Genomic DNA, 12,632 nt, shown 5'->3' on the forward strand with positions numbered 1-12,632 from the left:
AATTGCAATGTGTGATGAGGACTAGAAAATAGGGAGAAAGGGAGAGCACATTACCCGAAGACATGGTCCTCCTTGATCAAGAGAGCAAGAAGAACACTAGGTAGGGCTTGAAAACCAAGAACTCCAAAATTGCCCAAAATAGCTTGAGAGGGACCAAATCCTTTGGTGGAGATGTTCCAAGGGGCCCGATCTATGGCTTGGTGGAGTTTGGGAGAATTCTTGTGGTGGTAAGGTCCTAGATCGTGGTGGAGGTGGTGGAGGCGGCGGCCATGGAGGTTTGGGAGTTGGGGGTAATGAGGAAGATGACCCCAAGGGGTATCTCCTCCCAACACATATCAGGCCGCACGGCCGGTCGGGCGCCCGGTCGACCGGACCTGGCGCCGGCTGATCCGGCCTAGAGGCCGGTCCAACCGGGCCAGAGACCGGCTAGGGACTAACTTCCCAGTTTTGTCTCGTTTTGCCTCGTTTTGCCCCTATTCTTTTGTGTAAATGTGTGTGAATGCTCAAATGATGAAATGTACATATAGATAGATAGATGATGATGAGATGAGCATAGAGATGGGGTTGGAAACACAAAGTTCTCTAGGCATACCCATTGGAGAGAAAATCCAAACAAGATGCAAATAGCAAAAATGGGCATGATTCGAAATATATATCAAGAATCATAAGTCATTTTGAAATGATTTTTGCAATAAGAGCATTTGGCCTTATATAGTCAAATCAAGTTGTAATGAAGGCTCAATGAGGGGCGGGGGATTACTCCCCCTATGTGAAAGCGCAAATGTCATGAGACCTCGAAGAGACATGCTTGGGTCCATATAATGACATTGGGTCTATTTATGTTGCACACATAGGTATGCATCATACCAAGACATGGTAGGATGACTATCCCCATATGTGCTATGCCTCTAAGCTAGATAGCAAGGTAAATGCAAGAATATTATGCAAGAAGTTAATCAATCCAAGTTTTTAGGATCAAGAATACCAAGTTCTCCTCTCAAGTTAACAAAACGGGCTTCATCCAAAGGCTTAGTGAAAAGATCCGTCAATTGGTAGGTTGTTCCCACATGAGTGAGATCAATATCCTTATTGGCAACATGATCACGTAGGAAGTGATGGCGAATGTCAATATGTTTGGTGCGACAATGTTGAACCGGGTTGTTGGCGATCTTTATTGCACTTTCATTGTCACAAAGAAGAGGCACCGTACCAAGAGACACACCATAGTCTTTCAAGGTTTGCTTCATCCATAACAATTGAGTGCAACAAGATGCCGCGGATATGTATTCGGCTTTGACGGTGGATAGAGCGGTGGAGTTTTGTTTCTTGGATGACCAACTCACCAATGACCGGCCAATAAATTGGCAAGCCCCGGAGGTAGACTTCCGGTGAACCTTATCACCGGCCCAATCGGAATCCGAATGGCCAATGAGTTCAAAGGTTGACCCCTTTGGATACCATAGCCCGAGAGTAGGAGTGAGAACAAGGTATCTTAGAATCCGTTTGACCGCCATTAAATGGCTCTCCTTAGGAGCGGATTGAAAACGAGCACACATCCCTACACTTAGCATGATATCCGGCCTAGAGGCACAAAGGTAGAGCAAGGATCCTATCATGGAGCGGTATACCTTTATGTCTACATCCTTCTCACCATCACTTGAGCCAAGTTGTCCCTTTACGGGCATGGGTGTCTTCATTAGGCTTGCATTGGTCATGTTGAATTTCTTGAGCATGTCCCTCACATACTTTTCTTAAGAGATGAAGGTGCCTTTTGCAAGTTGCCTCACTTGGAAGCCTAGGAAGAACTTCAACTCTCCCATCATGGACATCTCAAATTTCCTAGTCATCAATAGCTCAAAAGTTTTGTTATGATTGGGGTTAGTTCCACCAAAGATAATATCATCAACATATGATTGTGTTGCATGTGGTCGTTAATCCGCCGCACGGATCACACCTGGTGCGGCGCCGCCAGGTAGTGCCGTCCAAGAAAGAAACCTATCCGGTTAGTACCTCTGCAAAGTATCAAATCAATTGAAGATTCTGTCCCATTGCTACAAGAGCCCAAGCCTGCTGCGGCCCGTCTCTCCAGCCATGATGTCCATCCGACGGCCCATGTGACAGTGGGCATATGATAAAAACTTGAGGTTATTGCTGGAGCGAAACTCAACCAGAAGATAAGGGGGCAGATTCCTAGGCGAATCTTATACACCGCACTGGTCGGTGCCGACCGGACACCGCACACCCCTAATTGGGCCAGGCCCATTACTGTGTTGGTTTTTGCATCTGTTGGTTTTTCCTTTTTCTGTTTGGATTTCTGCCGGTTTTCGTTTTTTTGACCCGTTTTTCTTCTTCTATTCTTTTAAAAATATTTATATTTTTGGAAAATTTTCAAATTTCGAAAACTGTTCAGTTAAAAAAAATTCGAATATTGTTCAGATTCGAAAATTGTTCAAATTTTGAAATTTTTTTAGATTTGATAATTGTTCAAATTTCGAAAATCGTTCAGATTCGAAAATTGTTCAAATTTTGAAAATTGTTCAAAAAATTAAGATTACAAATTCTGAAATTCGAAAAAATAGATTTGAAATTTGTTCAAATTTTAAAAATTGTTCACATTCGAAAATTGGTCAAATTTCAAAAATTGTTCAGATTCGAAAATTGTTCAGATTCGAAAATTGTTTAGATTCGAAAATTGTTCAAATTTTAAAATTGTTCAGATCCGAAAATTGTTCAAATTCAATTGTTCAGATTCGAAAATTCAGTAGCGAAACAAAACTTACGTTTTTTGAGAGAAACTTACGTAACATTGCGAGGGAGGAAACGAATCCGTGTTAATGGGCCCAAGCCCACATGGACAGAGGGTGTGCGGGGACGTGTTTCAGCGCCGACCAGGTCGGCATATAGCATCACCCGATTCCTATTCTCCGCTCACAACGGGAGGGATCCATCGCTCCGCACAGGGCGGACTAGTTCTGGGCTGGCCCATTAGCGAGGACTGTCTGCTTTTCCGGTTTTCCTCAATTTATTCTTCGATTTTCTTGGTTTTTCGGTGGTTTTTTCGATTTTGCCAGTCAGTTTTTCTGAACTTTTTCAAACTTGAAATCCTCAAGTTTTTTCTGGAATTTTTAAAATGCAATTTTTTTTCGAATTTTGAACAATTTTTAAATTTGAACATTTTTCAGATTTCAAGTTTGAAAAAGTTTTTAAAAGAATAAATAATTTCAGATTCCTACATTTTTTTATCGGAACATTCTTCAGATTTGAACAATTTTTAAATAAACATTTTTCAGATTTGAATATTTTTTAAATCGAACAATTTTTAGATCTAAACATTTTTTATTTAATTTTTTTTTTAAGATTCAAATATTTGTGAAGTTCGAACATTTTTCAGATTCAAACAATTTTTAAATTTTAACATTTTTAAAATCTAAACTTTTATGAATATAAGTTCTGGAGCCTTGTTCTATTGCGAGGAAACACTGAAACAAAAAATTCGCAAGCAAAAAATGAAACATATACGAGCGCACGTGGGAAATTACAACCAAGTAGGTACACCCGCGAACAAGGAAACATGAAAACATCTGCCTAGCTGAAATGCCGAGCCCATCGTAGCTAGGATTGTGCAGAGCTGATCGTTTGGTCCGCTTAAAGCGGACAAAAGGCGCTCCTGATGAAGGGTGTTGCTCACCATGTTGGAGCTGCTCCGATGGCCTCCCACAGCTGGTCACAGGCGGGCCTGGAGTGGACGTCGACGACGGTGGTCGGCTTCGCCCTATTTGCTGGCCAGCATATCTGCCCGTTGTCATGAGCCTTGGTGACTAGACCTGACCTCGGAGGTGGTTCCTCGGCCAGGTTGGGGGAACTCCAGCAGGTCGTCCCACTGGCGTAGGCCGCGTCGTCCACTGATGTCTGATGTCTACGCCCCCTCCTTTTCCTGTAGACAGTGTTGGGCCTCCAAGAGCAGAGGTTTGTAGAACAGCAGCAAGTTTTCCCTTAAGTGGATCACCCAAGGTTTATCGAACTCAGGGAGGAAGAGATCAAAGATATCCCTCTCATGCAACCCTGCAACCACAAAGCAAGAAGTCTCTTGTGTCCCCAACACACCTAATAGGTGCACTAGTTCGGCGAAGAGATAGTGAAATATAGGTGGTATGAATAAGTAGTAGCAACAGCACCAGAAAAGTGCTTTGCCCAGGACAGTAAACAAGCAGTAGTAACGCAGCAGTAGTAACACAGTAAAACAGTAAACAAGCAGTGATAGCAGTATTTAGGAACAAGGCCTAGGGATCAGACTTTCACTAGTGAACACTCTCAACATTGATCACATAACAGAATAGATAAATGCATACTCTACACTCTCTTGTTGGATGATAAACACATTGCGTAGGATTACACGAACCCTCAATGCCGGAGTTAACAAGCTCCACAATTCAATGTTCATATTTAAATAACCTTAGAGTGTAAGATAGATCAATAAGACTAAACCAAGTACTAACATAGTATGCACACTGTCACCTTCATGCTAAGAAAGGAGGAATAGATCACATCAATACTATCATAGCAATAGTTAACTTCATAATCTACAAGAGATCATGATCATAGCATAAACCAAGTACTAACACGGATGCACACACTGTCACCATTACACCGTGCAGGAGGAATAAAACTACTTTAATAACATCACTAGAGTAGCACATAGGTAAATTGTGATACAAAACACATTGCAATCATAAAGAGATATAAATAAGCACTTCACTGTGCCATTCATAACAGTGAATAAGTATTCTGTGAAATATAGCCTAAGAGACCCACACGGTGCACACACTGTCACCTTTACACACGTGGGACAAGGAGTCTCCGGAGATCACATAAGTAAAATTCACTTGACTAGCATAACGACATCTAGATTACAAGCATCATCATATGAATCTCAATCATGTAAGGCAGCTCATGAGATTATTGTATTGAAGCACATAGGAGAGAGATGAACCACATAGCTACCGGTACAGCCCCGAGCCTCGATGGAGAACTACTCCCTCCTCATGGGAGCAGCAGCGGTGATGAAGATGGCGGTGGTGTCGATGGAGGAGCCTTCCGGGGGCACTTCCCCGTCCCGACGGCGTGCCGGAACAGAGACTCCTGTCCCCCAGATCTTGGCTTCGCGATGGCGGCGGCTCTGGAAGGTTTTCTCTGGTTTCGTCGAACGTGATAGGGTTTTCGCGATGGAGGCTTTAAATAGGCGGAAGGGCAGCCTCGGAGGGGGCCTGGGGCCACCACACCATAAGGCGGCGCGGCCCCCCCTCTGGCCGCGCCAGGGTGTAGTGTGGGGCCCCCAGGGCTTCCCTCTGGCGGCTCTCGGGTGTTCTGGATGGTTCCGGGCAAAATAGGAACCTGGGCGTTGATTTCGTCCGATTCCGAGAATATTTCGTTACTAGGATTTCTGAAACCAAAAACAGCAGAAAACAGGAACTGGCACTTCGGCATCTTGTTAATAGGTTAGTTCCAGAAAATGCACGAATATGACATAAAGTGTGCATAAAACATGTAGATATCATCAATAATGTGGCATGGAACACAAGAAATTATCGATACGTCGGAGACGTATCAGCATCCCCAAGCTTAGTTCTGCTCGTCCCGAGCAGGTAAAACGATAACAAAGATAATTTCTGGAGTGACATGCCATCATAACCTTGATCATACTATTTGTAAAGCATATGTAGTGAATGCAGCGATCAAAACAATGGTAATGACATGAGTAAACAAGTGAATCATAAAGCAAAGACTTTTCATGAATAGTACTTCAAGACAAGCATCAATAAGTCTTGCATAAGAGTTAACTCATAAAGCAATAAATCAAAGTAAAGGCATTGAAGCAACACAAAGGAAGATGAAGTTTCAGCGGTTGCTTTCAACTTGTAACATGTATATCTCATGGATAGTTGTCAACATAGAGTAATATAATAAGTGCAATATGCAAGTATGTAGGAATCAATGCACAGTTCACACAAGTGTTTGCTTCTTGAGGTGGGGAGAAATAGGTGAACTGACTCAACAATGAAAGTAGAAGAATGGTCCTCCATAGAGGAAAAGCATCGATTGCTATATTTGTGCTAGAGCTTTGATTTTGAAAACATGAAATAATTTTGTCAACGGTAGTAATAAAGCATATGTATCATGTAAATTATATCTTACAAGTTGCAAGCCTCATGCATAGTATACTAATAGTGCCCGCACCTTATTCTAATTAGCTTGGACTACCGGATCATCGCAATGCACATGTTTTAACCAAGTGTCACAAAGGGGTACCTCTATGCCGCCTGTACAAAGGTCTAAGGAGAAAGCTCGCATTGGATTTCTCGCTATTGATTATTCTCAACTTAGACATCCATACCGGGACAACATATGTAGGATAACGTTGCATAGAAAACAAAAATTTTCCTACCGCGAACACGCAATCCAAGCCAAGATGCAATCTAGAAGACGGTAGCAACGAGGGGGTATCGAGTCTCACCCTTGAAGAGATTCCAAAGCCTACAAGAGGAGGCTCTTGTTGCTGCGGTAGACGATCACTTGCCGCTTGCAAAAGCGCGTAGAAGATCTTGATCACGATCGGTTCCGGCGCCACGAACGGGCAGCACCTCCGTACTCGGTCACACGTTCGGTTGTTGATGAAGACGACGTCCACCTCCCCGTTCCAGCGGGCAGCGGAAGTAGTAGCTCCTCTTGAATCCGACAGCACGACGGCGTGGTGTCGGTGGCGGTGTAGAAGTCCGGCGGAGCTTCGCTAAGCTACGCGGGCAATATGGAGTGGAGGAGCAAAGCTAGGGTTTGGGAGGGGGTGGCCGGCCACTCAAGGGGGGCGGCCAGCTTATGGTCTTGGGGTGGCCGGCCCCCTCCCTTGGCCCCTCATTATATAGGTGGATCCCAAGTGTTGGTGTCCAAGTCTTCGAATAAGACCCGAAACCAAAACCTTCCATAGGAGGGGGAAACCTAGCCCAACTAGGACTCCCACCCAAAGGTGGGATTCCCACCTCCCATGTGGGGGGTGGCCGGCCCCCTATGGTGGAGTCCACTTGGGACTCCACCCCCACTAGGGCTGGCCGACCATGGAGGTGGAGTCCCTTGTGGACTCCACCTTCCTTGGTGGTTTCTTCCGGACTTTTCTAGAACCTTCTAGAACCTTCCATAGAACCTTCCGCGACATTTTATTTCACATAAAATGACATCCTATATATGAATCTTATTCTCCGGACCATTCCGGAACTCCTCGTGATGTCCGGGATCTCATCCGGGGCTCCGAACAAATATTCGAACTCCATTCCATAATTCAAGTACTACCATTTCAACATCCAACTTTAAGTGTGTCACCCTACGGTTCGAGAACTATGTGGACATGGTTGAGTACTCACTCCGACCAATAACCAATAGCGGGATCTGGAGATCCATAATGGCTCCCACATATTCAACGATGACTTTAGTGATCGAATGAACCATACACATATATTACCAATTCCCTTTGTCTCGCGATATTTTACTTGTCCGAGGTTTGATCTTCGGTATCACTCTATACCTTGTTCAACCTCGTCTCGACAAGTACTCATTACTCGTACCGTGGTATGTGGTCTCTTATGAACTCATTCATATGCTTGCAAGACATTAGACGACATTCCACCGAGAGGGCCCAGAGTATATCTATCCGTCATCGGGATGGACAAATCCCACTGTTGATCCATATGCCTCAACTCATACTTTCCGGATACTTAATCCCACCTTTAGAGCCACCCATGTACGCAGTGGTGTTTGGTGTAATCAAAGTACCTTTCCGGTATAAGTGATTTACATGATCTCATGGTCATAAGGACTAGGTAACTATGTATCGAAAGCTTATAGCAAATAACTTAATGACGAGATCTTATGCTACGCTTAATTGGGTGTGTCCATTATATCATTCACACAATGACATAACCTTGTTATTAATAACATCCAATGTTCATGATTATGAAACTAATCATCTATTAATCAACAAGCTAGTTTAAGAGGCATACTAGGGACTTCTTGTTTGTCTACATATCACACATGTACTAATGTTTCGGTTAATACAATTCTAGCATGATATATAAACATTTATCATAAACATAAAGATATAAATAATAACCACTTTATTATTGCCTCTAGGGCCTATCTCCTTCAGTCTCCCACTTGCACTAGAGTCAATAATCTAGATTACATTGTAATATACCTAACACCCATGGCATTACGGTGTTGGTCATGCTTTGCCCTAGGGAGAGCTTTAGTCAACGGATCTGCTACATTCGGATCGGTGTGTACTTTGCAAATCTTTACTTCTCCATCTTCGATGTACTCGCGAATCGAGTGGTAACGCAGCTTGATATGCTTCAGCCTCTTGTGTGACCTTGGCTCTTGTGCATTGGCGATGGCACCCATGTTATCACAGTAAATGATTAATGGGTCCAATGCACTAGGAACCACACCGAGCTCTACAATGAACCTCTTCATCCATACCGCTTCGATGAAGCCTCCGAAGCCGCTATGTACTCGATTCTGTTGAAGACTTCGCCACCGTGCACTGCTTCGAGCTTGCCCTACCATCGCAGCACCATTCAATATAAACACGTACCCAGATTGTGACTTAGAGTCATCGGGATCGGTGTTCCAACTTGCATCGGTGTAACTTGTTACAACGAGCTCTTGGTCACCTCCATAACAAAGAAACATATCCTTAGTTCTTTTCAAGTACTTCAGGATATTCTTGACCGCTGTCCAGTGTTCCATTCCTGGATCACTTTGATATCTGCTAGTCAAACTAACAGCATGTGCTATATACGGTCTTGTACAAAGCATTGCATACATAATAGAGCCTACAGCCTAAGCATAGGGGATGTTACTAAACCTTTCTCTTTCTTCTGCCGTAGCCGGTCCTTGAGTTTTACTCAATACCTTGCACAGGTAACATAGGTAAGAACCCTTTCTTACTTTCGTCCATTCTAAACTTCTTTAGAATCTTGTCCAGATATGTACTCTGTGATAGCCCTATTAGGCGTCTTGATCTATCTCTATAAATCTTGATGCCTAATATATACGATGCTTCACCAAGGTCTTTCATTGAAAAACTATTATTCAAATAACCCTTAACACCGCTTAATAGTTCTATATCATTCCCGATCAATAATATGTCATCTACATATAATATCAGGAATGCTACTGAGCTCCCACTCACTTTCTTGTAAATACAGGCCTCTCCATGACCTTTGTATAAACCCGAAGTCTTTGATCACCTTATCAAAGCGTCGGTTCCAACTTCTTGATGCTTGCTTCAGTCCATAGATTGAACGCTGAAGTTTGCATACTTTGTCAGCATTTTTAGGATCGACAAAACCTTTGGGTTGTACCATATACAACTCTTCCTCAATGTCTCCATTAAGGAACGCCGTTTTGACATCCATCTGCCAAATCTCATAATCGAAAAATGCAGCTATTGCTAACAAAATCCTCACAGATTTTAGCTTCGCTACAGGTGAGAAAGTCTCATCGTAGTCAACTCCTTGAATTTGTCGGAAACCCTTTGCGACAAGTCGAGCTTTATAGACAGTAATATTACCATCAGCATCTGTTTTTCTCTTGAAGATCCATTTATTCTCGACAGCCTTTCGGCTATCGTAAGTCTACCAAAGTGCATACTTTGTTATCATACATGGATCCCATTTCGGATTTCATGGCTTCTTGCCATTTGTTGGAATCTGGGCTCATCATCGCTTCTTCATACGTCGCAGGGTCCTCATCATTGTTATCTACAATCATGACATTTAGACAAGGATCATACCAATCAGGAGTGGCACGTTCCCTTGTCGATCTGCGAGGTTCAGTAGTTTCCTCGTTCAAAGTTTCATGATCATTATCATTAGCTTCCTCTGTTGCCGGTGTAGGCGTGCAGGTACAACTTCCGGTATCGCGCTACTCTGATCAACGAGTATAGATTCATCAATCTCATCGAAGTTCTACTTTTCTTCCAGTCACTTCTTTAGTGAGAAATTCTTTCTCAAGAAAGGTTCCGTTCTTAGCAACAAAGATTTTGCCTTCGGATCTGTGATAGAAAGTGTACCCTATAGTTTCCTTAGGGTAACCTATGAAGACGCATTTCTCCGCTTTGGGTTCTAGCTTGTCCGGTTGTAACTTCTTTACATAGGCTTCGCAACCCCAAACTTTCAAGAACGACAGCTTAGGTTTCTTATTAAACCATAATTCATACGGTGTCGTTTCTACGGATTTTGATGGTGCTCTATTTAAAGTGAATGCGGCTGTCTCTAATGCATAACTCCAAAATGATAACGGCAAATCAGTAAGAGACATCATACTACGAACCATATCTAAGAGAGTTCGATTACGACGTTCGGACACACCGTTTCGTTGAGGTGTTCCCGGCGGTGTCAATTGTGAAAGTATTCCGCATTTCTTTAAATGCATGCCAAACTCATAACTCAGATATTCACCTCCACGATCAGATCGTAGAAATTTGATCTTCTTGTTACGTTGATTTTCTACTTCACTTTGAAATTCCTTAAACTTCTCGAAAGTTTCGGATTTATGTTTCATGAAATAGATATACCCATATCTACTCAGATCATCTGTGAAGGTTAGAACATAACGATAACCACCGCGATGCTACGCTCATTGGTCCACATACATCGGTATGTATGATTTCCAATAAGTCAGTAGCTCGCTCCATCATACCAGAAAATGGAGTCTTTGTCATTTTTCCCATTAGACATGCTTCGCATCTATCAAGTGACTCAAAGTCAAGTGATTCAAGTAATCCATCTGTATGGAGTTTCTTCATGCGTTTCACTCCAATATGACCAAGACGACAGTGCCACATATAAGTAGAATTATCATTAAGTTTAATTCGCTTAGCATCAATGTTATGTATATGCGTATCACTACTATCGAGATCTAATAGAAATAAGCCATTCTTTTGTGGTGCTCGACCATAAAAGATATTATTCATAAAAATAGAACAACCATTATTCTCAGACTTGAATGAATAACCGTCTTGCATTAAACAAGATCCAGATATAATGTTCATGCTCAACGCAGGTACATAATAGCAATTATTTAGGCTTAAAACTAATCCCGAAGGTAGATGTAGAGGAAGTGTGCCATTGCGATCACATTGACCTTGGATCCGTTTCCAACGCGCATCGTCACTTCATCTTTCAGCGGTTGTCGTTTATTCTTTAGTTCCTGTTTCGAGTTACAAATATGAGCAACCGAACCAGTATCAAATACCAGGTACTAGAACGAGAACCAGTGAAATGAACATCTATAACATGTATATCAAATATACCTTCTTTCTTCTTCTTGACAAGGCCGCTCTTCAGATCAGCCAGATACTTGGAGCAATTACGCTTCCAGTGTCCCTTTTCCTTGCAGTAATAGCACTCAACATCAGGCTTAGGGCCGTTCTTAGGTTTCATAGGAGGCGTGGCAGCTTTCTTGCCACCCTTCTTGAATTTTCCCTTAGACTTGCCCTGTTTCTTGAAACTGGTGGTCTTGTTGACCATCAACACTTGGTGCTCTTTCTTGATCTCAATCTCAGCAGCTTTTAGCATGCCAAAAAGTTCAGGTAACTCCTTGTTCATGTTCTGCATATTGTAGTTCATCACAAAGTTCTTGTAACTTGGTGGCAGTGATTGAAGGACACGATTAATCCCCAGTCTGTTAGGAATCACTATTCCCAAGTCACTGAGTTTCTTCGCATGCCCGGTCATGGCGAGCATGTGCTCACTAACGGAGCTGCCTTCTTCCATCATACAGCTGAAGAAATGTTTCGATGCTTCATAGCATTCCACGGCCGCATGAGTCTCGAATATAGCTTTCAGCTCATTCATCAACTCATGAGGATCATGGTGCTCAAAACGTTTTTGAAGATCGGATTCAGCATCGCACAGGATGGCACACTGAACTTGAGAGTACCGAGTTTTCCGAGTCGCGTAAACAGCTTTTACTTCATCGGATCCATCTTCTACAGGAGGGTCACCTAGCGGTGCATCAAGCACAAATTGCAGATTTCCGCCAGAGAGGAAGATCCTCACATGACGGAACCAGTCGGTGAAGTTGCTACCGTTGCTCTTAAGTTTCTCTTTCTCTAGGAACTGATTAAAATTGATTGGGGACGCCATCTCTACAACATATATTTGCAATAGTTTAGACTAAGTTTATGACAAATTGAGTTCAAATTTTAATTCACATAATTAAAAACCTAAGTGAACTCCCACTCAAAACAATATCCCTCGCATTGTCTTAGTGATCACATGAACCAAATCCACCGCACCTAAACCCGATCATCACGAGAAAAGGTGTGATTTCAATGGCGAACACTCAAAGTGTTCATCATATCAACCATATGATTCATGCTCTACCTTTCGGTATCACGTGTTCCGAGACCATGTCTGTACATGCTAGGCTCGTCAAGGCCACCTTAGTATCCGCATGTGCAAAACTGTCTTGCACCCGTCATATGTACTTATTGAATCTATCACACCCGATCATCACGAGGTGCTTCGAAACGACAAGACTTGGCAATGGTGCTACTAAGGATGAACACTTTATTATCT

This window comes from Lolium perenne, chromosome 1, assembly GCF_019359855.2.
Source record: "Lolium perenne isolate Kyuss_39 chromosome 1, Kyuss_2.0, whole genome shotgun sequence".
NCBI classification, from domain to species: Eukaryota; Viridiplantae; Streptophyta; class Magnoliopsida; order Poales; family Poaceae; genus Lolium; species Lolium perenne.